The sequence below is a fragment of the Emydura macquarii genome, unplaced genomic scaffold, assembly GCF_026122565.2.
Source record: "Emydura macquarii macquarii isolate MOO-44397 ecotype Brisbane River unplaced genomic scaffold, CSIRO-AGI_Emac_v2 contig_2768, whole genome shotgun sequence".
Classification (NCBI taxonomy): domain Eukaryota; kingdom Metazoa; phylum Chordata; order Testudines; family Chelidae; genus Emydura; species Emydura macquarii.
The window spans coordinates 50,199,434-50,227,141 of record NW_027132905.1 but is presented as its reverse complement, the minus strand read 5'-3'; the positions used below and the strand labels follow the sequence as shown (position 1 = coordinate 50,227,141).

General features: G+C 48.7%; 1 long non-coding RNA gene across 1 annotated transcript; it reads left to right on the top strand.

Annotated features, from left to right (window-relative positions):
* The first annotated feature begins 9,481 nt into the window (after positions 1–9,481).
* On the top strand, positions 9,482–10,175 carry LOC137165783 (uncharacterized). The gene is made up of 2 exons (XR_010923491.1): positions 9,482–9,653; positions 9,906–10,175. It is a non-coding gene; the product is annotated as an uncharacterized lncRNA (long non-coding RNA).
* The last annotated feature ends 17,533 nt before the right edge of the window (positions 10,176–27,708 follow it).

The window sequence follows — 27,708 nt, the reverse complement described above, 5'->3', positions numbered from 1 at the left end:
TAGAAAGCTTAATACAGGAATAGGCCTGGTCCAGGGTGGGGAGCAAGACACAGAAATCCAGACCGACAGACAGCATCTACCCTCTGGATCCTAGCACACCCATCGCAAGGGGACCTGCAGATACCAGCCTGTTTCCCACCTCTGTTGACCAAAACTAAGCCCTGTATGCTAATATCACCGGGACTGGAGGAAGTTTGGACTCACGCCAGATCTTCATGAGAATTGTTCAGATGAGGGACTTATCATGACAGGAGCACGACTAAATGGCATCTCAGAGGGCTCCAGGGCCCAATCAACAGTGGCTCCTCTATTGAATCTGCGAAGGAGAGGGCCTGCTGGGGTGGTTTGGTGACATCAGCGTTGTGTTTGTCCAATAGGAAGCAAACACAGCATTTCCTGGTGAAAAATGGCAAAGTGCAATCCTCCAGGGAAAAAGACATTATTTGTATTACCATAGTGCCAAGAGACCCATAAGGGAGGTTGAGGGCCCATGGTACTAGGTACCATACACAGAAGAGCTTACAAGCTAAATGGACAGCACAGACAATGGAAGTGTTATTATTTCCATTTTACAGACCGGGAAACTGAGGCACAGAGAGATTAAGTGACGTGACCAAGGTCAACACATGGAGTCTGTGGCAGAGCTGGGAGCTGAACGCAGGTGTTCTCTGGATCACACCACTGCCCTGACTCTTAGCCGGATGAGTTTTTGTGGATTTGATTTTCCTGACCCAGTGAAAAGTTTACCATTTCCCAAAGAAATGTCATTGCTGGCACAGTCACTTTGGGTGTTCTGTCCAACAACATTAACATCTGGGGAAAATCCACGATGAGAACAACACATTTTTGCTTTCTCCTGCTCAGGTGACTTTCCCTCCAATGTCTCCAATGGTGAGAAATATAACCTCGAGAGCTGGGAGTCAGAAGTGGCATGGCTGGTGTGTATCAGGCAGGTTGGAACCAGACTTGTGTGGTTGCCCTCTTGTGGCTGGAAGTCCACAGAGCCTATACGTTCCAGCAGTCATGGAGCTTCTCTTTCAGCTGGACTCTTGGACCCTAGTCCACATGTATAAAACGGATCTGATGACTGTGGTGTCAGGCACGCTGTGACCAGAGGTTCATTACAGCTTCTTAGGCTTCTGAGAGCTAAATACTGAACCAAAATCATGAGAAGTGGGGAATGGAAAGTCCGTCAGGCCAGGCTGGGAGTGGGGAGAAATGGCACAAAGTGCTCCACCAGCAGGCAGCTCAGAAGTGGGGCGGGGGGCGGCCAGCTGGGAGATGCATGGGCTCAGAGCATTGCACGGGCTGCTTCGCTGGAGAACCCCAGGCTGGATTTTGAAAGCTGTCGTCCCCCAGGCAGAAGGCCATCCCTAATGAGGCTCAGTCCATGGGGATGGCTGTCAGAACCAGAGGCAGGATTGTTTCACGGTGCCCTTAATGTATTTCATGGATAATTTCACAATTATTCATTCGGGGGGGGGGGGGAAGAATCCCAAACCCTCCTTCCTAATCAGCGTCTGAGCTCTGAGCCTCGCCTGCTTATCTCTGCTTCCCTGCTAATCACTTACCACTGCGCTGGCTCTCCTGCTTTGTTTGGAGTGACTGTTCCTCAATTGTACATTGGCTGCTTGGGTTGTTTTTCCTCTTCTTCCTTTTGTCCCTTGTCGCAGTGCTGGCTGCATCTTCCACGCCTCGCAGCTGACGGGTCCTTCTGATCCTTCCCCACCTAGCCCCAGCCATGTGGAACAGGGCAGTTCCCAGCTCACCAGCTGCTGTTGAACCAAAACAGCGAGGATGGAGTGGTTTTATTTTTATGCAAGAGCCTAAAACGATAGATAGATCATCTGCAAAATAAACCAAAACAATTTCCAGACCATGGGGTTCTTTCTTTTAACATAGATTGGTGGTTTTATGAATGAAGGATAATGATAATACCTGGTTCTTATAGCACTTTTCACTGGTAAACCTCAAAACACTTTACAAAGGAAGGTAAGTATCATTGCACTTTGCTGCTGCCCTGCCTTGGAGGGTCTGTAGCTCTGGGACAGCCCCCCCCCCCATCATACCTATACCAGTATAAAACAGGTGCGTAGACCAGGCCTACTCTAAACCAACCTACTTTAAACCAATCTTTACTGGCTTTTACAGAAAAGTATTATTTGGTTTTTTTCCAACTTTCACCCTAATTTTGTATAATTAGAATATATAAAAAATAACTTGTTTTATTAGGAAAATACAAGACATTGCATGAGATGCATGCATTACGGTAATGCATTAGTTTGTGTGTATATGCAAAGCTGCCTGTTGAAATAAGGCTATGTATTCAGCTAAAAGATGCACACTATAAACAAAACAGGCCTGGATGCAAGCTCTGAAGTGAGTGCACATCTGAACGTAGTGATGAATCTCACGCCCACCACGTGCACATTTCAAGCTGTTAGCAGACAATGGCTTAAAGATTTGACGCGCTAAAATGAGAAGAAAATTCTGTATCAGAATATGTTTCAAATGCAAGGATGTATTTGAAAGTTTCAAAACAGGAGAAAAGGATGAAGCTGATGAAAACAAAGGGGAAAATTAGCTAGTAGTTCTAAGTCTACACCAGTAAACTATTTATTCACATGAAAAGTTTTATTTGGGGAGCATAGAGATATTGTTTTCTTAAACTCAGAGGTGGCATTGTGGTTTGAGTTCTGTTTTAGTTCTGCAGCAAACCACATTGAATTCCTTTCCTCAAAGCATTAATCTACCAAATAGTTTTTCTCCCCATCCTTCCAGCTACCAAAACAAACCCCAATATTTACCCAGAAAAAGTATTAATAGTTTTTTGCACCAATTTTCAGCTGTTTTTGTTGTAGTGATAAACACTGATACATTCCCAGGAAAAATTAAATAAAATAAAAACCGAAAACGAAGGGCTCTGCGTATAACATTATATTATGTCATTTGAGAAATAGGATTTGATTACAATCATAGGATTAGAAGGGATTGCAGGGGTCATCTAGTCTAACCCCCCAACTGTCTAATTAAAGATTGTGTCCTGAAGCATACACACAGGGAGGGCAGAGTTAAGGTTGTTTTCCTTAACTTTGTCCCCCTCCCGTGTGGATGCCAACCTTACTTTTGGCACTTCCTGATTTGTATGTGCTTCACTTTGAGACCTTTAACGGAGATTGTTGTACAGAATTTCTTGGTAGTTGTTTTTTGTTTTTTGTTGTTGTGTTTTTTTTTTTTTTTAAGAATACCAAGATGGGAGGAAAGAACCACACCAAAAGAAGCGTAGTTCTGCAGGACTTCTAAACTCTGCTGCTATGCAGAATTATTTTTATTAAATATTGACATGGTGGTAGCTTCCAGAGGTCTCAGCCAGGTTGGAGCTCTATTGTGCTAGGTGCTGTCCAAACACACAGCAAGTGCTTGTCCCTGCTCCAAAGGCTTACAGTCGAAATAGACAGGGCATGACGGGGGAAGAAAATAATATAGGATGCCTTAGCACAAATTGACGCCGTGCACGATTCTTAGCCAATTAGGATCTGGCAGTGCGAGTGCTTCTCAGCCAATCAGAAGTCGAGATCACAGCTTGCCCCCTGACTAGCTGGCATCAGCTGGCCATTTTTTGCAGGCAGAGGTGAGTGCTGAGGGGTACTTGCAAGGTGTGGAGAGTGGTGGCTGCCTGGGCTCTGAGGGCGATCTTCACTGGCACTGGTGTTTGTGGGTTCCACAACGTGGAACAAATTGGTTGGGCTCCGCAGGAATGCCCTGTTCCATACACGTCAGGAGACCTGGAGGAGATGACCCAGCCTTAGGCTCTTCCCCTTACCTAGCTACCATGCTCCTATGGTGCATGCATAGAGGGCTCCCTCCAGCATCCATTTCAATGTGTGCAGGGGCCCAGCTTGCCCCTCCTACATCCTCTGTGGTCTGCAGGGGCTGAGTCGGGGCCTGCCCACCCTGTATGCATTACAAAGGGCCTGATCCTAATCCCGTTCGTGGAAAGGCTCCCACTGACTCCACTGTGCTCTGGATCAGGCCCCAAGTGCAGAAGCATACCCAGCATTTGTGAAGGGCTTTGAGCGCATTGGCTGGAAGGGCTCATCTCACATGCTTAGCTTCTGCGTTCAGTCGCAAGGGCAGGGAGGTAGTGCACACACCGGGGGACCTAGAGACCTGGATTCTAATCCCAGCTCGGTCATCGACTGGCTGTGTAAATGTAGGCAAGGCATGACCTGTCTCCGTGCCTCTGTTTCCCCATCTGTAAAATGGGAATAATAATAACAGTGACACTCCTCACACTGAGGGACGTTTTACCAGTATTCATCAGGACCCAGATAATGCAGCCCTGAATGCCATAGAAATGCCTATAAATAAATATCCTTGGGCTGAATCCTCTTTATCTGCTCCATTCCCCCTTAATATTCACATTCTTCACTGGGCTTAATCCTTCCGTTTTCTTCCAATTCCTTTCCTAGCATCTTTGCTCCTTCTTGGGCTCCCCCTTCTTCTCACCCAAATGCCTTCAGCCCCTTGAACGGAAAGCACCCCTCTGGCTTGTTCGTTCCAGTCAGACTCCTTTGGCAGGCTGCAGAGAGCCCCTGATTGTACCAGCAGCTCCATGCTTACCCTTTCAATTACATGGTAATGCACGTTAAAATTACAAATTTATTTATAGTATTTTTTTTTTCACTCTGCAATTTTTTACAGCTCATCTGCTGTAACAAATTCTACTTCATAAAGCAAAGGAACACGTTATTATTACCTTATGGAAATAAACGCGAGCAGCTGATCTTTATTCCGGGTCTTGGCGTTTGTCTCCTGGAATACTTAATACAGTTTCAATCAAGGCTCTGGATTTGTTCCAGTCACTGAGGACGGGGGAAACTCAGCTCAGGGATTCGACTTTTATTTTCTTCTCTCGCTGCCCCCGTTCGATGTAATTTACTCCATCTCTGAACCCTTGTTATTTGTTCGCCTTGGATAGAGCGAGGAAGGGTGATAATGTGTTTGTTCAGCAGGGCCCAGCAGCTCTCAAGAGACAACAGGAAGGATTTTTGGTCCTCCGGGGAACGTCCTGTTCCAGGAGTAGGAGTGGATTGGAGCTGTTTGCCAGCACCTTGCGTCTAGGCCCTGTGACCTTGGTCTTTCCTTTTTAACCTTTTAACTGAAGGAACAGAGTAATTGCCCTCCTTTTACTTTTAGTTTGGAGGGAGGTGGATGCCCTTGAGACAGATGCTCAGGGCTACTGTGGGGAAGATGCAAATCCATATTTATAAACTAGTAGCACTATAGGCCTCAAACACCCCATTGTGCTAGGTGCATGCACATAGGGGGAAAGAGCCCTGCCTTGAAGCGCTCACAGTCTAAATTGTCAAGGGCTGGGTGGGTAAACTGAGGCACAGAGAGAGAAGGGAAGTGACTTGCCCAAGGTTACACAGTAGATCAGTGGCAAAGACAGGAAGAACCTTTCCAAGTTGTAGAGCCTCCGCCTGCAGGCAATGGAGCCAAAAGGAGTTTTGCCCTTTTGAAGGAGGATGAGCCTTTCCGTCTCGTAAGGCCTGGTCCTGTGTGGTGATGAGCCCCTCCCTAAATTCTCATTGGAGGCAGACACTCAGCACCGCACAGGATTGGGCCCGTGCTCCCAGATCCGCGCGTGCTCAGCTACCTGGAGGAGACAGATTTTAGGGTGCGTAGCGAGTCTGCAGGTGCCTCGGGCACAGCCAAAGGAGAGCTCTGAGAGCAGAGCCACGCAGCTGGAGGAACAGCGGCAGTGCTGTGAGGTCTGGGTGCTGTGAAAGTGGGGAGGGGAGGAGGGAGTAAGGAGAAAAGGAAGGATTTTACAAAGGTCAGAGCCTCTGCACAAGCCCTCTGTGACTGCCCTGTAGTGATGCTTCACACGGGTATCACTCCTCTTATCTGCAGGTCATTATCCTCATTGCACACGTAGGGAAACTGAGGCACCAAGGGAGGAAATGACTTGCCTAAAGTGGCTCAGCGGGTCAGCGACAGAGCTAAAAGGAGAACTCAGGACCGGAATACAAAGGGGCTGCAGGTAGGGACTGAAGGGTCTTGGCGGAGCTGGAGGGGCAAAGGGAAATTTTGCACAAAACCTGACCCTCGTCTAGTTCTGCCCATCACCAGCCCTGTGAGGCCTTCGGCCCCACAAGCAGCGCAAACACCATCGTCCCTAGTGCACAGGACCTGTGGGGCTTGGGGAAGTGCACTTGTTTTCCCTTTTTCAGAACTGTTTCCCTTTGTGAATCTGTGACTCAGCAGTTCCCCCTCCCCGCAATCACTTTCAAAACCATCCCGACACCCTTAATCTTCTCAAGTGCTTCTGCTCTTTACGTTACCACCAAATGCGAGCTCCACCCACCAGCCCCCTTCGCACCAAATGACATTAGAGAGAGAGCCTGCTTTTTACATTACGCTCCAGATTACCGTTGTTATAACAACCCCGTGCAAATCTGCCCCCCATGGGCCCGCACACACTCAGATCCTCCCTCCCAGCCCAATCCGCTGCCATTTCAGACCGACTCTTAGTAGTGACAGGCTGTCTTTTGCTTTCAGAAGTGACCGCCCACTGCATGCAAGGTTTAAGGCGCTTAGAACGCAATGGGTTTAATGGGAAACCTCTCTGAGCTGGAAAATGACCTCCAGCGCTTTTCCATGTTCTTTGCCTTGAACCTCGCTAGCTCCCTCGTGGTTTTCATCTATTTAGAGCCATTACTCCTTTATCCACTAGCCGCAGGATGTCTGTTTGATTCTCACCACCAGTGGCTTACTTCCCGGGGTGATGAAGTGTGGGAGGGAGAGTTATTCCAATGTCTTTCCAAGCCCGTCTCCCCCCGCTTGCTCTGTATCCCCACGTCAGCTGCTTAGCATGGGACTTTCTGCCCATGCTAGTTCTGGGCGTTGACTGAGACACACAGTCAGGTGAAGGCATACGATGCACCCTGCTCGCCTGTTGGTAGGATTCCCGGTGGGTTGGCTTTCAGCTGAAGAGGACGTGTTGCCAACTTGTGACATTTGGTGCTTTTCTTAAAGCCTTAGTTCCTGGAAATCACATTAGTAAGATGGGTTCTGGCTGTGGAACAAACTTCCGGAGGAGAATCAAGTGAATCCAGAGTCTGGCTGTCTATAGGAAAGGCTACAGAGCCTTCCTCTTCAGAGACAACTTGAACTTTTCACTATGTGACTGATACGCTCCCAACACTGACATCCCTTCCACATACCCCCGCCAAAAGGGGAAAATAATAAAACCTAAAAAACCCCAACAAACATCCCTATCCCAAGCAGAGTTTAGATACTGAAAAGGGAGACAAGCCGGTGACTCAGAGAGGACTTCACTATTGCTATTGATTGATACGGAAGGCACTCCGATACTGCGATGATGGATGGTATTATAAAACCCTAAGATAGACTGATGGGAATGTGTGGTGATAGACAGATTCATTCTCTGATTTCTTTGTTTTAAAAGTAAGTTTCTAGCTCTCAGAGTTGTGGAGAAACGCTTGAAGCTGTGACTATTCAAGGCTGTGACGCCAGGAGGTAAATTATTAGACCCCCCCAAAGTTCTCCATTGTAAAATCTCATGATAGTTCATCCAATCTCGTGATTTTTTTTGAGGAGCGTGGCTTGGCTCATGCTATCTGAATGTGTGGGGCTGGCACTTCCAAGAATCCTGTCAAAGGGTCCGGGATGATACTTTATGTGTGTCTCTTCATCTAACGTGGCGGCTCTTGAAACTGGAAGCCACTGGTGGGCTGCAATGAAAAATCGTTTTGTGAGCCTAAGTCGTGTGGGGTTCGAAGAGATGGGTCCATAGTCAAGTCTCTGCCTCACACAGGAGCCTGCAGAATGGAAAAGCTGGGGGATCCTTCATCTACTGGGGCTTTGGTTCCACTGTGGCATCAAACACATCAGAGTTTGAAATCACGATCTTACTCAGACTGGGCATTCCTCTAGCACCTGCTGTCAGAGGGGGAGGGGGGTGTTTGTCTCCCAAATACTCCTGAATTCCTGGAGGCTCCCTCCCAGGAATCAGGGATTGGCCTCATTTTCCAAACAGCCACGCGTTCAGAAACGGAAATTGTTTTCATTGGCTGCCTGGGTCACGTTTGGTTGTTTCTGTTTTCTAACTGGGTAAGAGTGGCTCTAAGAGCTGCTCTGCACAGGTTTTGTACTGGGCTTTTCACTTTTATCTATATGAAATCAGTGTAGTTAAAGAGATACCGTCTCCTAGTGGGGATTCAATTGTGCCAGTACAATGGAACTTATAACAATGTAATTTATTCTCATAAATGTAGGGGCAAAAACTATACTAGTATTATTATAATAATCATCCCTCGCTCTTACACAATGCTTTCCATCAGTAGATTTCAAAGTGCTTTATAAATGGGGGGGGGGGCAGTATCATTATCCCCATTTTAGAGATGGAGAAACTGAGGCACAGAGAGGGGAAGTGGTCCAGCAGCCCAGTGGCAGAGCCAGGAGGAGAGCCCAGGTCTCCTGATTAGTCCTCAACTGATACGGCCTCAACTGGAGTATTGTGTCCAGTGCTGGGCGCCACATTTCAGGCAAGATGTGGGCAAATTGGAGACAGTCCAGAGAAGTGCAACAAGAATGATTAAAGGTCTAGAAAACATGACCTATGAGGGAAGATTGAAAAAACTGGATTTGTTTAGTCTGGAGAAGAGAAGACTGAGAAAGGACATAACAGTTTTCAAGTACATAAAAGGTTGTTACAAGGAAAAGGGAGCAAAATTGTTCTTGTTAACCTCTGAGGATAGGGCAAGAAGCAATGAGGTTAAATTGCAGGAAGGGTGGGTTAGGTTGGACATTAGGAAAAACTTCCTAACTGTCAGGGTAGTTAAGCACTGGAATAAATTGCCTAGGGAGGTTGTAGAATCTCCATCACTGGAGATTTTAAGAGCAGGTTAGACAAACACTTGTCAGGGACGGTCTAGATCATGCTTGGCCCTGTCATAAGTGCAGGGGACTGGACTAGATGACCTCTTGAGTTTCCTTCCAGTCCTACGAGTCTGTGATTCTCAAGTTAGTGCTCTACCCACTAGGCAACATTACTTCCCAGAAGGCACTTTGATACTGTTACAATTGTGTTCACACCAGGCGTTGTCTAGATTTAACTCTTTCAGTAAAAAAACTATACCCCTAACGTTGTTAAATTGGTACAAAACCAGCGTCTAGACCAGCCCTTAGAATCAGATGATAGATGCAAACACTGGCAATTTGGATTCGCTCTCCGGGAAAAGTCTCTAGTGTTGGCTTCGGATTGGCGTTTGGATTGCTTGAAATTTTTCAAATTTTGAAATTTCAACAACAACAAAAAAAAATACCAGGAAAATATCTGCTTGCAAACATTCCCCTCTGTGTGGTTTGTGACCTGGCTATGCTACATGGAATGATGGGGCATTTGATGAAAAGTTTTGTCCAAATTTCAACAGGAAAAGTGGGGGAAGAAAATTTTCCTGGACTAGCTTGCAGTGTTTTCACCCACCTCCCCGCCGTTCTGCTGTTGTCCTGACAGTTTTGATTGATGTTTGAGGGATGGGTCCTGCCAGAGAGCTCTGTCTGGAGACAGCACAAAAGAGCAATTAGCCTGGACAAAAATGGATTCACTTACAAGTTCAAAGGTATGTTTGTGAGAACTTTTTAACGGTGGCTACCAAGCTGTGTTCACTAGTTAGTAAAATTGCATGTATGTGCCTCTCTCTCTCTCTTCCTCGTCTTTCCCCAGTTGCAGATGACCTCTATTAGGTCTTAGCAAGTGGCTAAGAAAAAGCTACACATTGAATTTTTCCCCACTGCTCTGTTCTGAGCACTGACGATTAGGTCGCCAAAATGGGTGCTGTTGGCATATTTTAGCGAGCTTTTTTTTTCTGCAGAAATATTTCTGGGGGGAGGCATTTCTCCTACCCAGGAAAGGAATTGGCAGTAGTGGATTTCTCCAGGCAAAGCTTCCAGGTCGTGGGCATGCACATGGCAAATGAGGTATGTGTGCATGAGTACCACAGAAAAGGATGGGGGAAGATAGTTCTGAAGAATGCAACGTGACAGCTGGAGATAGACAGAAAATGCCTGTAACTTTTCTTATTATTTTTATCTACCTGGTTGATGTCATCAGCCTATTTATACAGATTCTAAGATACCTCTTTCGTATGTGTTTTATATATATGTGTGTATTTATATATATATGGATATGCAGGTTTATATTTGTACAGGTCCTGGGAGGATTCATTTACAAAGTGACTGGAGATCTTTTGATAGCTGACGTGAGAGGGGTGAGAATACAGGAAATAATTCCTCTATGGGCATCATATCTGCTCAGGATTCTGCAGTAGGGCGACCAGATAGCAAGTGTGAAAAATCGGGACAGGGAGTAGGGGGTAATAGGTCCCTGTATAAGACAAAGCCCCACATATCGGGACTGTGCTTATAAAACCGGGACATCTGGTCACCATATTCTGCAGTCAGTAACAGCAAGCTCCCGCTTTCTCATGCAACTGCAAGACCCAAGGGGTGACTTTGATTTCCCAGCCAGCTGGAGACCTTCCAGCTCCCACCTCTTCACTGTCCCGGCTTCCTGATGAACAATGTCTCCCTGCACCAGCTCCATGATTAACCAGAGGGGGCGCGGTGGAGCTGTGGGACATGAGCTTCTCCCTCTGGTTCCAAGGCTGCTGCTCCTGCAGCGCTCCCAGGTGCAGGGGGAGGGCAAGGCAAGGGCATGGGCTGAGCCGCTGCTGATGGGGGAGGCGTCCTGGGTTCAGATGGATGGGGTATGTGTGCAGCTCAGCTGCCTCCCCGTGGAGACTACGGAGCCTCCTGTAAGCGCACCCCAGGAGGGCAGACAGCGTTCCCTGGTTGCAGATGAATCCCCTTCGCCAAAGTGGAGTAGCAGGGAGTGCTGCACACTGGGAGTGAGGGGCATCGGCAGAGTTGGGGGTGGTGGTGGTCCAGGGCTGGGACAGCAGGAGTCAGGGGCAGCCCAGTGCCATGCAAGGAAGCGTGGTCTATAGCCAGCTGGGAAAGCTAACAACACCAGGAGTAAAACCTCCTCTGGGCAGAGAAGCCCGAGCCACAGGCATTGATCCTAACTGGGCAGAACCTTCTTACAGTGCGAGCTGAGAAAGCAATAAAGCAGGGGACGGAGTGAGGTTTAATTCCTGTGCTCAGACTGAGGCCATCCATTTAACACTGCCCCCGCTTCCATCTTCCCTCCCCCATGGCCTTGCTGTTTCCTGCACTCGGCCTTACAGCCGTATTTCCACTCCTCCCTGGGGTCAGGGCTGCCTTTCGCTAAATACGGAGCTCGCTGTGTAGATAAAGCACGCATTTAAGCTACCTTTATTGCAATCAATAAATCACAGCACCGTGTCTGATTGGGGACAGAAATAGCAGGCCGTGGGCTCGCCGCGGTGGCGAGGCGGTGAGGGTGACCACCACTTGTAAGAGAACAAAGCCCATGACCGATCGGGGTGTCGGCTGAGAGCAGGGGGGCACGTAGCCCCTTCTTATACAGCCTGGAGCTGCACCCCCCCTCCCCAGCCCACTGCACTCACTCATTGACTTCCAGCACACAACCGCTCTTAGACCTTGTTTCTTGTCGCCTGATGGTGCTGAGGTTAATGCCAGCTGTGTACGCTGTGTGGTTATGCCGAGCCCTGTTCCCTGTGTGAAGGCCTGGAGGTGGTACCCGGGAGCCATCCCATGGCAGTCATCCGGAGCTCAGCAGCGGGAGTGAGCGAGCGCCAGGCCTTAAGAAACCTCGCCCCATCTGACCCCAAGAGAACCGTGACCTAAAGCAGAGGGAGGGGCCCGTTAGGGGTTGCGGAGAGGAGAAGGTTCCCGGTGGGTTAGGTTAGATGGCGAGGAGGCAGCAGAAGCTTTGGACAAACATCCACACTGCAGCGGGAGCTGGGGACGAGCCTCCACAGCTACTGAGGCCCAACATCGCTGCGCTAGCCCGTGCTGTGAATCAGCCCTCTTGGAAACGGCGAGGGAATTAGTTTGTGTAGGAAAGCCCTGGGCAAGTTGGGCTCGTAGATATGCGGAGAGTGGGCCCCAGGTTGAGGAGGCTGAGGCCTCTTTTTCCATTAAAAATGTCCTTCCCCCGGCACAGATGCAGCAGCCAATATGGGCTCTGCACCAGCAAACAGCCTCGCCCAGGCCCATCCATGTGGTTAGCCAGGGGACGCTCGCTAATAACGACGCCCAGGATGTCGGGGTTACCAGCAACTTTCTGGGAAAGGTTCCGCACATGGTGGAAGCCTCGGGGGGCCTTTGGTTTCAGCCTCTCATCAGAAGGCCGGCATGGCTAGGATGCTCCGCCCCGTGCACTGCATGGCGAGTGCAAAGAGGTGACATCAGAGCAACGTGGAACTGCCAGGCTGATGGAAGTGTGCAAACGGGCAGCCAGGAACACTGAAGGCTATTCCTGGCTCTTCCGCTGGCTTGCTGCATGGCTTGCTAAAGATCCGGATTCTCAAACTTTGGGTGTTTGGATGTGTGTGTGTGTGGTGGGGGGGGGGGGGTTGGTTCAGAACCAGCATAGAGAAAGGGCCATTTGTCAAGCTTAAATCTGTATCCAGACTTCCTCGAAGTTCAAGGGTGTTTGAACTCATCTCTGCAGGGCTTCTCTGTAACTCAGTCCCCCCACCGGTAAAACAGGGGTAGCGCTACTCCCCTCTCTCCCAGGGCAGGGGTGCAGAGGTTGAGGTTTGCACAGGGCTGTGAAGATGACAGCTGGGAAGCGCTGGTGACTGAGCAACGCACGGGTGGATATGCATTTAACAGATACAGCAAAAGCCTCATTGTCGAGGAGTGCAAATGTTCCTCTTTCATGGCTGAGATGTTATCAGGACCCACAGATACGACTTCAAAGCTGTGACTTTTCCCCAGAACATATTTGTATTAAGATCATTCAGGAGATGTTCCCTCTGCCCTTATGCATGTTTATTTCAGAGTCAGGTCCCGTGGAGAGGCACTTCCTATTAGTGGAGCAAAACATTTCTGCTGATATTTTTTCCCACTTGGAGCCTGATTTCGATGCGGTTGCAGAACAGTTGTCTTTAGAGACATGATTCCGGCTCAGTGGGCCTGGTCAGCACAGGATGCACTGCAGGGGAGCAGCTGCACCTTTTTCTATTGCCTTAGAGCTGCGCAGGGAGCTCTGTGTGTTACTCCATCTTACGGAGGGGCGAGCCCATTTGGAACCGCACCGGCTCTGACTGGAGCTGTGGCAGGATGCGAGTTACTACCCTGCTCAGGGGAGTTGCTGCAGCACAGGCTTAACTGGAATCAATCAAGCAGTTAGTGGTGGGGATTGTTGGCACTTGGTGGCAATTGCTGGGCTAATGAGGTGATTGGCTTAGTCATGGAAAGAGATATAACTGGGAGGAAGGGGGCATAAAGGGGGAACTCAGTGAGGGAGCTGGGTGGAGGAGAGAAGCTGTGTCCTGCCCTGCTCAGGAATGGGACTAAAGGTAAATGTGGGGGAAAAGAAACCAAGGGTGTGTGTTTGTGGCTGAAGGACCAGGCTGTGCTACTCATTGGTGAAGGAGCACTTGGGGACAGGAGCATCCCTGGGCTTGTGTTCTGCTTAGGCAAGATGACCAAGAAAAAGGAGCAGCCAGAGGAAGAAATCCAGGGAAAAGAGAGCAGGGAGCTGCTGAGTGAGGAGCAAACACAGAGCGATGCTGAAAGAGGGGATGAGAGAGGGAAGGAAAAAGTGTGTTGTGGACATGCTGTGTCCAGGGGCCTGCTGCTGCCAGCCTGACTTCTGCTCCCCAGCATGGGGGGGGGGTCCTGTGGCTGGGAAACCAGCAGGAAAGGTTGCTTTGGGGAAGAAAGATGGCCTTGGAGTTCAGGTGCTATTCTGGGACTCCGCGTGAGACACTGGTGAGTAGGGCGCTGAGCTGAAAGTCAGCAGAGCTGAGTTCTCCATTGCTGGCTGCGTTACATGACCTTGGGCAAGTCCTTTCCTCTCGCCGGGCCTCTCGTTTCCCTCCCGCCCTTCGTCTGGCTTGTCTAGTTAAGCCCTAAACTCTATAGGCCAGGGACCGTCTCTTTCTCTGTGTCTGTACAGCGTCTCGTACATAGAGGGCCTGAGATAGGTTGAAGAAAGTAGGTGCCCCTGGGGTAGAAATAATAGCAAGATGGAGGTTCACTTCCACAGACTTTCTGTGTGATCCCAGGCAAGTAATTTAATCCCTCTTGAATCATACGTGAGGAATTAGGGGGGTGAAATCTATGGATTTAAATTACAGATCAAAAACGGTCTTGCATGCTGGGACTATTTTTGCAAATACGAGTCAGACTACACCATCTATTACGTAGTCGTAAAATCATGGAACATTATTCTTATAGGCACATTAATTATAAGATCCCATTCTGATACCGGTGTGTAAGGGGACAGAGCTGGGGTTGCTGTGGTGCCTGCGGGCCCAATTCTGCTATGTCCCACAGGTGTAAACTGGGCGTGACTTTCCTGAAGTTTGTGGCACTGCTGGATTTATACTGGTGTAACTGAGGGCCCACCCCATGGATCTGAATTTGCTGAGTGCTGTGAGATTAAAGTCTCAGCTCAAATGCTGCCCTAATGTCTTTTTATTTATATAGATATGCATAATGTATATGGACAAAAACCCACTGCCAGCTAGTGGGGAGAGAGTCATATTTCACCATGTCGCCAGAGAGCAATAATTTAACTAAAGCAAATATCTAGACTCCAGATTACATCAGAGCTGTGAAATAGGGACTTTTTAAAAGCTTTAGACACTGGAGCAGATTTAAATGAATAATCAGGGCTGAAAATGCCAGCCCTTTACACACTTAGCTGGTGGCCATCTTAGATTAGAGGAAAACCACATTGTTTAGAATAACGTTTTGTTCTCTTCACGCATAAATCTCCAAGGGCTTTGCAATGGTGGGAGAGTATCATCACCCACATTTTACAGACGTGGAAGTGAGACACCGAGCGGCACAGTGACTTGCCCACAATCACACTGCAGGTCTGATGAAGGAGTGGAGCCCAGGGGAAGGATGGTCCAGCAGTTAGACTGCTAGCTTGCACCATAAGAGATCCAGATTCGATTCTCCACTCTGCCACAGACTTCCTATGGGGCCATAGGCAAGTCATTTAGTCTCTCTCTGCCTTAGTTTCCCATCTGTACAATGGGGGATAATAGCCCTGCGCTCCTCATGGGAGTGTTGTGAGGATAAATACACTGAAGATTGTGAGGTGCTCAGATCTTATGGTGATGGGGTGGGGAAATTAAATGCCTATGACAGATAGAATCCATTTAACCAAGTAGCAGTAGCCGTCTGTAGCAGTAGCAGTAGCAGTCTGTAGCCACCAGACTGCTATAAACTCAACATTAACACCCCTATGGATCAGTCCTGTAGAATTTAATAGGAATAAAACTAATGAAGTTCTCTAGCATTTAAACAGGATTTTCTGGAAACTATTCTAAGCAGCTATAGAAATGAAAAGTGATTAGCAACTTTCCATAGGCATATTAAAAAAAACCCTGACCGCTCAACAGAGGTTTGTATGAGGGATCGGATTCGCTTGCAAATCCTATAGACGGCTCTAGTTTTAAATAATCACCATGGAATGGATATCACTCCCCATCACGTTCCTTAGGATTTTTCCATAAGAGAGACCAGCTCTCAAGTTATTGCCACTGAAAACAGATTTGCTGCTTCAGAGCAGAGAATTCAAAAGGGCGGCCCCTGTGCCCATCCTAGTAGGGGAACGTGTTAAGCTGTCACGTTATTATGTTAGAGAACATGAAGAAGCAGCCGTGGGGATACCTAACCCAGTTCTCGAAGACTCTAGTGACACTGTAAAGCTGTGTAGATGTCAGGTGGTTTGGATGGCACAGGCAACTTGAAGTTCATTGTCATGGTTACCATGATGCTTAGAAACCTTTGAGTGTTTCTATGGTTTTCTGTCCCATAGTTGCCTGCCTATTATCCTCCCACCCGGCTGGGTACTATGGTGGGGATACCCTGGCAGGTTAAATTCCAACCCACGTCTCATAGAGTGGAGAATCCCACCATGCCACACCGTGGCCCAGCAGCTCTGCAGTCCTCGTGAGGGGTTTCAGAGCTTTGAATCCCCCTTTGACTCTTTTGGCATACACATGAGGCAAAGGGAAGCGCTGAGAGGGACTCAAACACGCTTCCCTTCTCAGACCTCATGTTTGGCATAGATTCTATCAATGGTTTGTGGTCAAACTGGGGGGATGTGTCTAGGGGGGGTCCCACAGGGCTCTGTCCTGGGTCAGTATTTTCACTAATGACTTAATGAATTGGATAATGGAGTGGAGAGTTTAATTATAAAACTTGCGAATGACGCTAAATTGGAGGAGCTGCTAGCATTTTGGAGGACAGGATGAGTAAATGACCTTGGAAAGCTGGTCTGAAATCAACAAGATGAAATTCAATAAAGACAAGTGCAAAATACTACACTTAGGAAATAAAAATCAAATCCACACCTACAAAATGGGGACTAACTGGCTGGGCAGTCGTGCTGCTGAAAAATGGCTGGGTTTATAGTGGGTCACAAATTGAATGAGAGTCAACCATGGGATGCAGTTTCAAACAAGGCTGCTGTCATTCTGGGGTGTATTAAGAGGCGTGTCATCTGTAAGACAGGAGAAGTAATTGTCCTGCTCTACCCCGCACTGGGGAGGCTTCAGGTGGAGTAGCGTGTCCAGGTCCTGGTGCCACAGTCTGGGAAAGATGTGGACAAACTGGAGAGAGTCCAAGAAGAGCAAGAAAAATAGTAAAGGGTTTAGAAAACGTGGCCTTTGGGGAAAGGTTAAACTGGGCATGTGTAGTGCATGTGTAGTTAAACTGGTGCAGGGTAGTGGAGACAGCATGCAAAACGGACATTACGAAGTCAACGGAAGTTACGCAAACTACTTGCTTTGAAATTTGCGTTTTCTATTAAAGTCCTTCATTAGCATTTCACAAGATTTCTCTGATGGGTTATATAGTTACAGGGGTATACGCCATGTAAATGTTTACTATTACATTATAACAGGAACAGATAAGTAAAAACAATGCAAGTAACGTCCCTTTAGTTTTCATGAAGTTTAAACACCCAATACACTTATGCATGTAGCCATTACTTTCCTCTATACCAATACACAAGTGAATTGACCTGAATACACTCTAGCACGATCTGGTCTGCCAGCGTCACAACCGGTGTTTGTAGACTGGCGGGATCTGAATTCTATTCCAGCTGTCGCTGTGAGGTTTCAAGGGGTTGTGGCATGTAGCACAATGCAAATTGTCGCCTTCCAGCTAGCAGTTTATTATTGTATGGTGGTAGTGCCCAGGACCAACTGGGTTAGGTGCTGTAGAAACACAGAACAAAAAGGCAGAGCCTTGTCCCAAAGAGCTGGCAATCTAGGTTCAGACTCGTTCAGATTTATAATCCATTAATACTGAGCTTCCTCACAGGGCTGTTGTAGATCTTTACTCATGTTTGTAAAGTCCATTTATCATCCTGAATAAGGACAAAATACTGCTTTCTAGACCACAGGTATATTCCATCAGAGAGGTATCTCAGGGGGTGAGAATCTCAGTGCTAGGGGAGGGAGAGAGATCTATAAATATACGGACTGGATGATTCAATAGACCTCTCCCCTCTCTATCTTCAGTGAGAGAAAGAGAGAATTGTCTAGCAAAAAATGCAGGGGCAGGGAAAAGGGGGGAGATAGGAAACAAGAAAATAACCCTAATTGGGTTCAGCTTTAGCTTGAATGGTCTTGGAAAGGATTCCCACTCATGACCAGAGAGGGAAAACCTGGCTAGGTAATGCTAAGTGCCTGAGACAGGGCCGTGCACCAGCTGAGACCAAGAAGGAAATTAAAGAAATTTCCTTGATGCCATTTTAATGACTTGACAAGCAGAGCAGCAAAAAGGCACTCAGAGCAAGAGGACTACTCCTGCTTATTTTTAGTAAATGGATTTTTTTTATCGCTCACGTGTTCTGCACAATTATTGCGCTCTGGGTTTAAAGGACCCTGTGTGGGAGCATTTCGGAGTTCACATGCGACTCCTCAGATGCATATAAAAGCACTTGTGTGCTCTGAGAGCCTGTCCACGCACACCCCCCACCCCAGTCTGTGTGCTGTGTGTGTGGCACATTCACACACCCCTTCCACACCTGCACACACAGCACCTTCTCACTCAGCCGTTTGAACACGCTTGCCTGCACACGCACATTCACATTGGGGTGCAACTGGATTTCAAATGAAGCCATGTTCCCGTTCAGAGGGAGGATGCAGCCCGGACAGTCTAGGCCCTGGGGGGAAAGACCCTCCCCAGATATAAATCAATGCAGCCATTGACCTCGCTGATGCTTCATCTCTTTATGCCAATTAAGGAGCTGCCCATGGGAGCCTGAATTTTGATCTTCATGGAGGGAGCAAATCTCAACTCTCTTACGGAGCAATCTGTAGGACGCTCCACTCATTCTCATGGAGTTCCCTGACCCTTCTGTGGTTTTTTTCCCTAAATAAGGTAAAATAGGGCCCCGATCGTTAAAAATCTAGGGTTGTTACTAACCAGTTGCCACAGGGTCATTGAGGCCAAGAGCTTAGTAGGGTTGGGTTGGGTGCTAGTGTGGTGAGAAACAGGCCTCTGATATTCCTCCCATCCTATTTCTGGGCCCTTGTGAGCGTCCCAAAACACTGCTACCATGTGAATTGGGAAAAGGGAGCCAAGAGGCAGGCTTGGCCAGAGATCCTGGGAGAATGGCAGAGCAGGCAGTGCTGAGGAAACAAGTCAAGTTCCAGCTGTCCGTATATCTACCCGGCAATCAGACACCCGCCGCTGCCCCATGCCAGCTGACGCGGGGTCAGGCTAAGGGGCTGTTTAATTGCCCTGTAGACTTTCAGGCTTGTAGACCCTCCCACCTTGCAGGGTCCTAGATCTTGGGTTCCAGCCTGAGCCTGAATGTCTACACGGCAGTTAAACATCCCCTGAGCCTGAGTCAGCTGACACAAGACAAAACCTGTCATGGTTGGGTGTAGGTGGAGCTCTGAGAAGTGATGTGGAAGAGGTGGAGAGACATCAGTGTTTTAATGGTCTGAGCCAGCCTGACAGAAAGGTCTGAATGCCCGCAGGGCATTTGCGGGAGAGACATGCGGCAGGGACCCTGGGTCCTGCCTCTCGTCTTGCTGCCGTTGTCTCTGCTAACTCACTGTCCGTTTTCCCAGCATGCTCTGTTTTTTGACAATTGTTCCTTTTGCCCCCGGGTTAGCAGAACAGCCATGCTGCATGGAAGGGGAGAGCGTCGCATCGGTGGGAGGATGGTTAAGACAAGGCTCTGGGAGTGCTGGGTTCTGTTGACTCCCTGACACCGTATTTCTTCGCATTCTTCCCCTTCTTGCTCCTCCCTCTGCCGGGTCCTCAGCAGCAAGCACAAAAACAAGGTGGGTCCTATCAAAACAGCAGCTGTTGTGGCTGGGCTTTCCGTATTTCTCTTCTGGAGGGATGGGTTATTTTGAAGGCAGATAGCTAGTGAGAAACAGGGGAACATCCCATCTATCCAGGCACATTCTGGCAGAATCAGATACCTTGCCACATTGTCATGTTAGATGATCGCTGTTTAGTTCCCTGCAAAGTTCTACCACCAGATAATGGCAGATGCTGTTAGGTTGTCTTCAGGCCTAAAAAGACTCCCAAGGGTCAATCCAGGGGCAGGATTCCAGCCTTTCTTAGCACGTATGTTCCCCTTGCAGCTGGGTTTGTGAAATGTCCCTCTGGGTCTTGCCTTCTCCACCCATCTGCTGAGATTGCCTCTGTTCCATCTGTCTGTGGCCATGGAAGGGACTATGAGGTGGTCAGCTAGAGCGCTAGGCACTGCTCCGGGGTTTGCGCTCACAAGGAGCATCCGCGTCCATTTAGGGCTGCACAGGGTTTCAGAAGCCCTGAGTTCGAGAGGACCCGTTCTCTCAAAGGGAACAGCTAGCTGAGTCAGCCGTGCTGCACCTGGCTTCACATGGACAGCACCTTGCGTAGCTTCAGTTCTAAACCAGACGTTGGCCGACGTTCACATGAAAGGCCCGTGAATCTTAGCCAAACTGGACAGAAAGCCAGGACGGGTTTGTCACTAAACACCCAGCAATGAGAGCCCTTTCCCTGGCTCGGCCACTTGCCCCCAGTGCAACCTTGGGTCTGGCCGTTTCCCCACCTGTAAATGGGGGTAACCCCCGCCTCACGAGGACACGGTGAGGCTTGGCTCGCTGATGTTTGCGAGGTTCTGCGGTGGAAGGTGCTAGGGTAGGGCAAAGGGTGCATAGGTCTCCCAGCTCTTGTGATGGCAGGACTACGTCCATGCACGGACATTGTGAGGTGTGTGTTGCAGCAGGGGGTAATTAGCCAAGGATACATCCCCATTAACGCTAATGGGAATTGCCTGTGGCTAATTACCCCCTTTGTGCTGCATCTTCAGTAATGGAAAGTGACTTCATCAAAGCGTGTGCAGGGGAAAGGAGAGATTTGAGTCAGTTGCAAGGAATTGTGGGGGACATGTTTGCCCTATTATCTATATTACAGTGGGGAGTCCCTAGCTCAGGGGTGTCAAACTCGCTGATGTCAAACTAGCAGCTTGCTGGTTTGGACCCAGCTCTGCTCTGAGTCCAGGTGGCATGAACCCCCGTCAGGTGAAAAGAGAAAAAGATTTCCCATGGACTCCGACAGCCAAAGCTGCTGAGTTTCTTGCAGCTCTGATGTGATTATGGATGAAAGAAGGAGCGGCTTGGGTGTGGGAGGCTGCTGGAGAGACAGCACTAGAAGACTGCAGCTCAAAGACCCAGTGCAACCTCAGTGCAAGGATCTGTTCAACATCCCTCATCAATTCATCTCCACCTGGATCTCGATGGATCCCTCCTGAGACAGTAGCGCACTATGACTGCCTGTTGTTCCTGAGCTGAGATTGCCAGCACAGGTACCAAGTGTGGGGTGGATAACTATTCCCTAGGAACCAGCCTGAGCTCCTGAACTCATTTCACATAGGGCCTCTCGCTAGGAACAAGTTTTTGTCCTCTACAGATCTAAGAGGGCTTTGAACCAGTGACCAAGACCTATGCCCTGCAGGAGAAGAGCACGAGCCTTTCCCGTGAAGGGGCAGCCCTGAGAAGACCCCATTTCGGGAGTCGCTTAATGCTCCACGAAGGGCATGGGGAGACAGACAAAGAGCAAAGCGGAGCTGTTTGCCGCTCTCTGTCTGCTTCCTCATTAATCTTGATTATGGAACCCTCATGCTGAAGTTAATTTTCTTGTAGATGCATATCAGTCATGTAGCTGGGAATCTCTCAAAAGCTAATGAGGGATCGTATCCTTGCCACATTATTACTCTGCTAATTAGTACACAGGTTTCTTCTGAAAAGGTCAGAAGAGAGAAGGCAAGAGATGGCAGATTTTTCAGTAGAACGACAACATCCTCTTTTGTGTCAAATGTGCCAAGGGGAAGCTTGGGAGGATGCTCAGATCCCTACAAAGATAGGGGCCCAGGATACCAAATTCTCCTCTGGATTTGGAACATCCTCAAAGCAACAGGAGATGTTTGAATTTTGGGCTTTGGTTTTGGCTCATCTCTAGTTGGGGCAGCTCTGAAATCTACATCAGATAAGATGCAGCTACTGTTCTAGCTGTACCACTAATAGATAGGAGGTAGATAAAGACATCCCAAAAAGGGTGACATTTTCATCCCAGGGCAGGGGCCCAGGCCACCCTTGAACTGGTTACTGAGTCTTGCTCTCTTCCTAGAGCAGGTGTCAAGGACACACTCATTTCACGCAGAGAGCAAAAAAGTCTACTAAAAAACAAAGGACTAGATTAAGCACTTGAGTAATGTGACAGGAGAACTGGTAGAAAAAGTTTCAACTACATTTTTTTCCCGCTGAGAAATGCCATTTTGCTGAGGTCAATATGATTCAGCGAAACATTTCTTTCAATGAAGTTTTCAGGGGGAAAATTTTCCCTGGTCCAGGCTGAATGGAATTTCTGGTCAAAACTAGAGTGAGCGAACCCCGTGTCTCGCACTGACTCGGGCAGACTGGGGGCTTGAACCTGGGTCTCAGCCAAGTGCCCTAGCCCCCAGGCTATTAGCTATGCAGGGGCGGGTTTCTCTTTTGCATGTTTCTTCGTGACATTTTTCAAAAGGACTCCTTTCCATTCTGAGACAGCGTGAAAATAAATTTCAGAACCTCAAAGGTTTTCACAAGGGAATTTGTTGTTTTCCAGCCTGCCCTAATCAGTGGTGTACTTGCAGCAGGATCACGACAGCTGTCGATAACCCAGCAGACCCAACCCTCAGCCTGGGGGCAGTAATGGAGGGTGCGCCATTCCTAGCGCAGAGGAGTGTTCGGATCATGGTGGTGTTGGTAACTTCCAGTGTTCCGAGTTTGCCTGAGCGGGGTTAGTGTCCTTTGTGGGCTTGCTTCCATCTGCGGCCAGGGAGGAACCACAACACACCCTCCCTTGCGCTGCTCGTCTTTGCAGACGACACACCACGTGGTGCTGAGTCATAAATGCCATCCCACACTAGTGCCCGGTTAGGCGCCTCCTCTCCGCCCGGGGCAAGGCAGAGCTCACAGAGCCCAGACTGGGATTCACTGGGCCTGATTCAATGCCCAGTGAAGTCAATGGAAAAGACCCTCTTTCACTTCAGTGAACTTTGGAAGCCGCCTTTGTTCTCTACTTTGGATTGGACGCTACCCGGGATTGCTTGGAGCCATGGGAATAAGGCAGGAGGTAGCCTAGCGAATCTCATCCTTCAAAAGGGCGCCTGGAGGCTTCCCAGAGGCAGCTGATGGGGTGGCTTTGTGTATTTCAAAGCCGGCAGGATGAAGCCAGAAGTGGAAATCCTTGAGTCACCTCCCCCATTTGGACTGGCCCAACATCCAATGTCTGAGTCCTTTTCACCTGGAGCCAAGAGCCCCCCTGACGTGAGCATGGTGAAAAGTAGGTCAAAGAAGAGCCCAAATAGGCAGAACAAACAGGGCTATTACAAGTGCGAGGGGAGCAAAGCTCATGTCCCCACCGCCCTTGAGCTGATAACAACCATCTTGTAGCAGGTGTGGAGGTGAATTTCCCAGCACTTTCAGGGACCTGACAAGTATCCACACTCCCAAACATCAGCACCCTCAGCAGTGAGAGACTGTATGCGACACAGACCTAATCCAAGGGATTTGGGCCCCCAATGTAAGGCAAAGCAGGCACCTAAATCCCTTAGGCAGCTTTGAAAATTTCCTTCTAGGGGGCCTAATGTTAGGTTCCTACATTTTATATTTAGGTCCCTGGTTAGGTGGCTGGATTTTCAACCAGGAAAACACCCAGGAGCACCCGGCAGCTCCCACTGACCTGAAACTCTTGACCTAAAAGCTTCGCTCAGCCCTAGTGGATATCACTCCAGGTCATGGGGTGATTGATACATGTTGGCGAGAGGTCTCATGGCAGGCGCTTACCTTGCTACAGCCTGTGCCTGCTCTGTGGATTTATAGAGGACTCCCGTCTCCAGAGCTGTCAATCCAGCTCCTTTCACCAGCCATGAAATTCACACAAAATTAAAAACCAGGCAGAAAACAACCGAGCCAGACACCTAATACAAACGGCAATATTTTTACCCAACAATTTACATCACTTACTGTCTGCCTTAATGTCCTGGAATTTGGTTGATGCCCCGCACATTTCTCTCGGCATGTTCTTGTGCTAAAATAGTATAGCTGGAGGCTGTCAAAGGTAGTTTGCTGCAGGAAAACAACAAATTCTTTTAAAATGTTTTGGGACAAAATCTATATATCAAACTTCTCTGCACTGCGGATCGCTGTTGTGTAATAGAATTAGTTTGTGGGGGAGCGCTCCCAGAGAGAGGGCAGCATATAAGAGCTACACCATGCATTTGCAAGGAGACCCCAAGTCACATCGAACTCCCTGGGGTCTGGGTTTCTTGCTATGCTCTCAGAGGTTTGTGGTTTTGTGGCTAATGCACTGGATTGGGTGTCGGAAGATCTGGGTTTGATTCCCGGCTCTACGGCAGATTCACTGTGTAATGTTGGCGAAGTCGCTTGAGTGGTTAGCGAAGACACAAGGGCAGCTAAACCTCCTGGTTTAGCCAAGAAACGTGCGATACAGCAAGAGTTTCTGTTCTCCAGAGTGATGCAGCCCTCACATTAAGAACCAACCAGTGGGACCCCCTATTTCATTGTCTGGATCACCCCGAAAGGTCTCTGCTGACAAGTTAGAGAGCAATTGGGGCAAAAGAACCACAGCACGGGCTGGAGAGGAAGGTTTTGCATGGGTACATGGACGCTGTCCGCGGCACCAAGTTTCACAACCCACAAAGTCAGGCTCGCACTGCCACACTAAAAATAACCGTGTAGACGTTGTGCCTCAGGTTCTGAAGCTGGGGGGGAAGGGACAGAAGAGCTGTCTACACGGCTATTTTTAGAGCCCTAGCATGGGCCCCATAAACCTGCAGACCCAGGCTGGGAAGGTTGGTGCCCCGGGCAGAGAAGATGTAGGTGTCACCCACAGGAACGGGCAAGAGCCGGCAGGTTCTGAGCTCCTCTCTGGGATCTGCGAGTTGGTTTCACTGGAGGGTTCTGGTGACCACAAGCGTCTCCCCACTTCCTCCACTGATCTTTGTTACTGTCACCAGGTGGTTTGACGCTGAGAGTCCCCCTTTGTCCTGCTGCTTCCCTGCTCTCCACCAGCTGGAGATGGGGCCTAATGGCTAGGCAAGGAGCAGCCCCATTTCCGCGGCTGTGGGAATGGTGAAAAGGAAGGACTTTTCCTAAGGCAGCTCACGTGGCAGAGAGCCGTAGAGTTAATCAGGGTCAGGCCTGGTCCCATGCTTGGAATGGGAGTGCAGGCAGCAGTTATGTTGGTTGAGTAGGCGGCACTCTTCCTGTTCAGTCAGTCGTGAGCCAGAGAGGGCACTGTGCTTGGACGGCTTTCCCACCCTGCCAAAACCTTTGAGATGTCAAACATCTTTCCCATTCCATCTCAGGATGAAACTGAGACCTTCTGAGAGCTAGACCCTAGAATAGCCGATAGCGTGGTCGTTAAGGCCCAGACCCAGCTTCAAGTCCCTCGTCTGAACGAGGCAAAACACGGACATGAACCTTGGTCCTAATCACCGCTGTCAGGTGGGTCTTTTTTCCCCCCTCTCTGGTTTTGACCAGAAATTCCATCCTGGACCTGGGAAACCTTCCGGACCTTAAAAAAAAAAAAAAAAAAAAAAAGTTCCATTGATGAAAAATTCCCAACCAGCTCTACATCTGACTCATGTCGTTCGTTAAGGAGCCCACAGTTCCTTCTGCAAGAGAAGGCATGAGAACCCTGACACCCTGGCCAAATCCCCAGGTCAGATGATTAAATCCTACTGCTGCTTTTAAATACCCTAGCACCGGACATGTATTCTTCATTTCCTGCCCAACTTCTCAGCACCTATACATCCCACCCCCATAGACGAGCTGCATTTCAGTGCCTGATAAATCAACTCCAGCCCAGATATGACTTCTGGGTAAGAGGTGCAGTCTAAAAGTAAGACAGCATTATTTCTATTTAACGGGGGTGAAGAATGGGGTGAATGGTGGTTCAGTGCCGGGTACTGAAAGGGGAAGGAAGTTCCCCCTAAGGATACATCTTTGAATGCCTCCTACAAAAGCTAACCAAATCATATGGGTTGGGTATGGTTTGTTATCTGGACACAATGGATTTTCCATCATTTCCTATTTGCTGGACTCAGCGGTACATCAAAGTCAGTTTTTTGGCCATAGGCAGCTTAGGTTCTCTCATGGGGCCATATTTGTAGTGAATTTACCAGCACCTTCCCTGGAAAGTGTGGAGAATTTGATACACAATGGACATGGGTTTGCATGGAAGGTGCTGTCACTGTCAGCCCAGCGCCGAGGCTGTTCTGTGGTTAATACCGCAGCATCTCGAAGTGTGAGAGATCGGTTGCTTTCAGGAATGGCTCTCTGGAGCATTCCCTCTTCATCTGAGGGGCTGTTTATTTTTTTTATTTCAGAGATTAATGCAGTCATTAAGAATTAATCTGCCTTGAGTTTGCAAGTGTGGAGAAGCAGCCAGAACACAGTTTCTACAGCCCATCTGTATTTCAGAGTGGCAGATATTCCAGACCACAGCGGATTGGGAAGGGGGAAGTATTTCCTCATGAGAAAATTCTAATTTTTTCCCTACATTTTCCATAGAAATATGCCTCTTTTAAAAATTGAAACGGGGGTGTTTTGTTTTGTTTTGTTTTTAACAACTGGACGATTTCAGATTAAACAGTTGTCCAGGGAAAAAAAGTGGTCATTTTGAAAACCAGCCTTTTTTGATTGAACAGATTTTTGCATTTTTGTTCAAATTTTTGACCAGCTTTATTCTAGACCCACAACATGTTCCAGCACTCCATGACCCCTGGAAAACTTCCCCCAGCTTCTACCAGAAACAGCAGAGTGAGAGAGAAAACATCCAAGATGGAAGGAGCAGGCTAGCGCAGCTGGGGTGGGCAGCGGCCCCAAACCCCACCTCTGCGAGCCATATGCACTCTGGCTCCTGAGGCTCTTGGGAGCTGATGACAGTGAGGAAATGTACAGCCCCAGGCACAGTGCTCCAGACTGTGGATTGCTGTAATCAGAGGCTAGAGCCCTCCCTTGGCTAACGCAGAGCCAGAGCTCTCCATTTTCACAATGGCTGGAGTAAGCAGTGCTCTCCCATCACACCCAGAGCCGGATTTAGGGGCAGGCGACTGCCTGGGGTGCCAGGCGCAGGGGGTGCCATTTTTTTTTTGTTAGTGACAAAAGTCTGGAAAATCAAAGGTTTGAAGTAAAACGTTTCAGGTGTTCCATATGTGGATTCATTTTTCACGAACTTCCTAGAACGTTCTGGACCTTTGTAGAACGTCATGGAACCTTCCAGACTTTTTCTGAGAGCTCCATTTTCCTCAGACCTCCGAGAACGTTTTGCCAGCCAGGCCCTCGCAGGTATATAAGGGGCGGGGCGTCGCCAGTCAGTCAGTGAGGAAGTGAAGCGAGAGCCCAGCGCGATATCGTGAACCTGGCTATATTGTGTAATTGCGTACGCGTACTGTATTTTAAGACTTGAAGAGTGTCAGTAGCAAGTAATAAAGGACACGTTCAGTGAGAGGCCAGAGACAGCTATCGAATCCCTCTCTGCGCCACAATATAAAAGAAATACCGTTACTACTTTTGCCATGCTTAACACGTAACATTTGATGACTGTCTTAGATTGCGGAACACGGACTTTAGCTCTCCTTAATATTGTCCGTTTCCCCCCGTAGAAAATAAAAGATGCCCCCGACGAAGCCTTCAGGAGATCAGTTGCACTCTAGTTTGCAGCAAGGGGCAATTTGGCTGGGCAAATGACTGCAGCAGAACAACATAGACCAGGCTTCCGGCGGTGGCGATGGTCCCAGTGTAGAAGAGATTGAAGAGCGATGTTTAACAAATGGAGCTGGGAGAAGGGCGCCGAAGACGCTCCTCAGCTAGGGTGCCTTTTGGTCTAGGGCTGGCCCTCATCACCCCCTCTCCTCCTTGCCTGGCCTAGCGAGAGCTCCCCCTCCTGTTTCAATCCGGTGCAAACCCTGGCTGCAGCTTCCCTGCGCAGAGGTTGTAGACGAAGCCGGAGCAG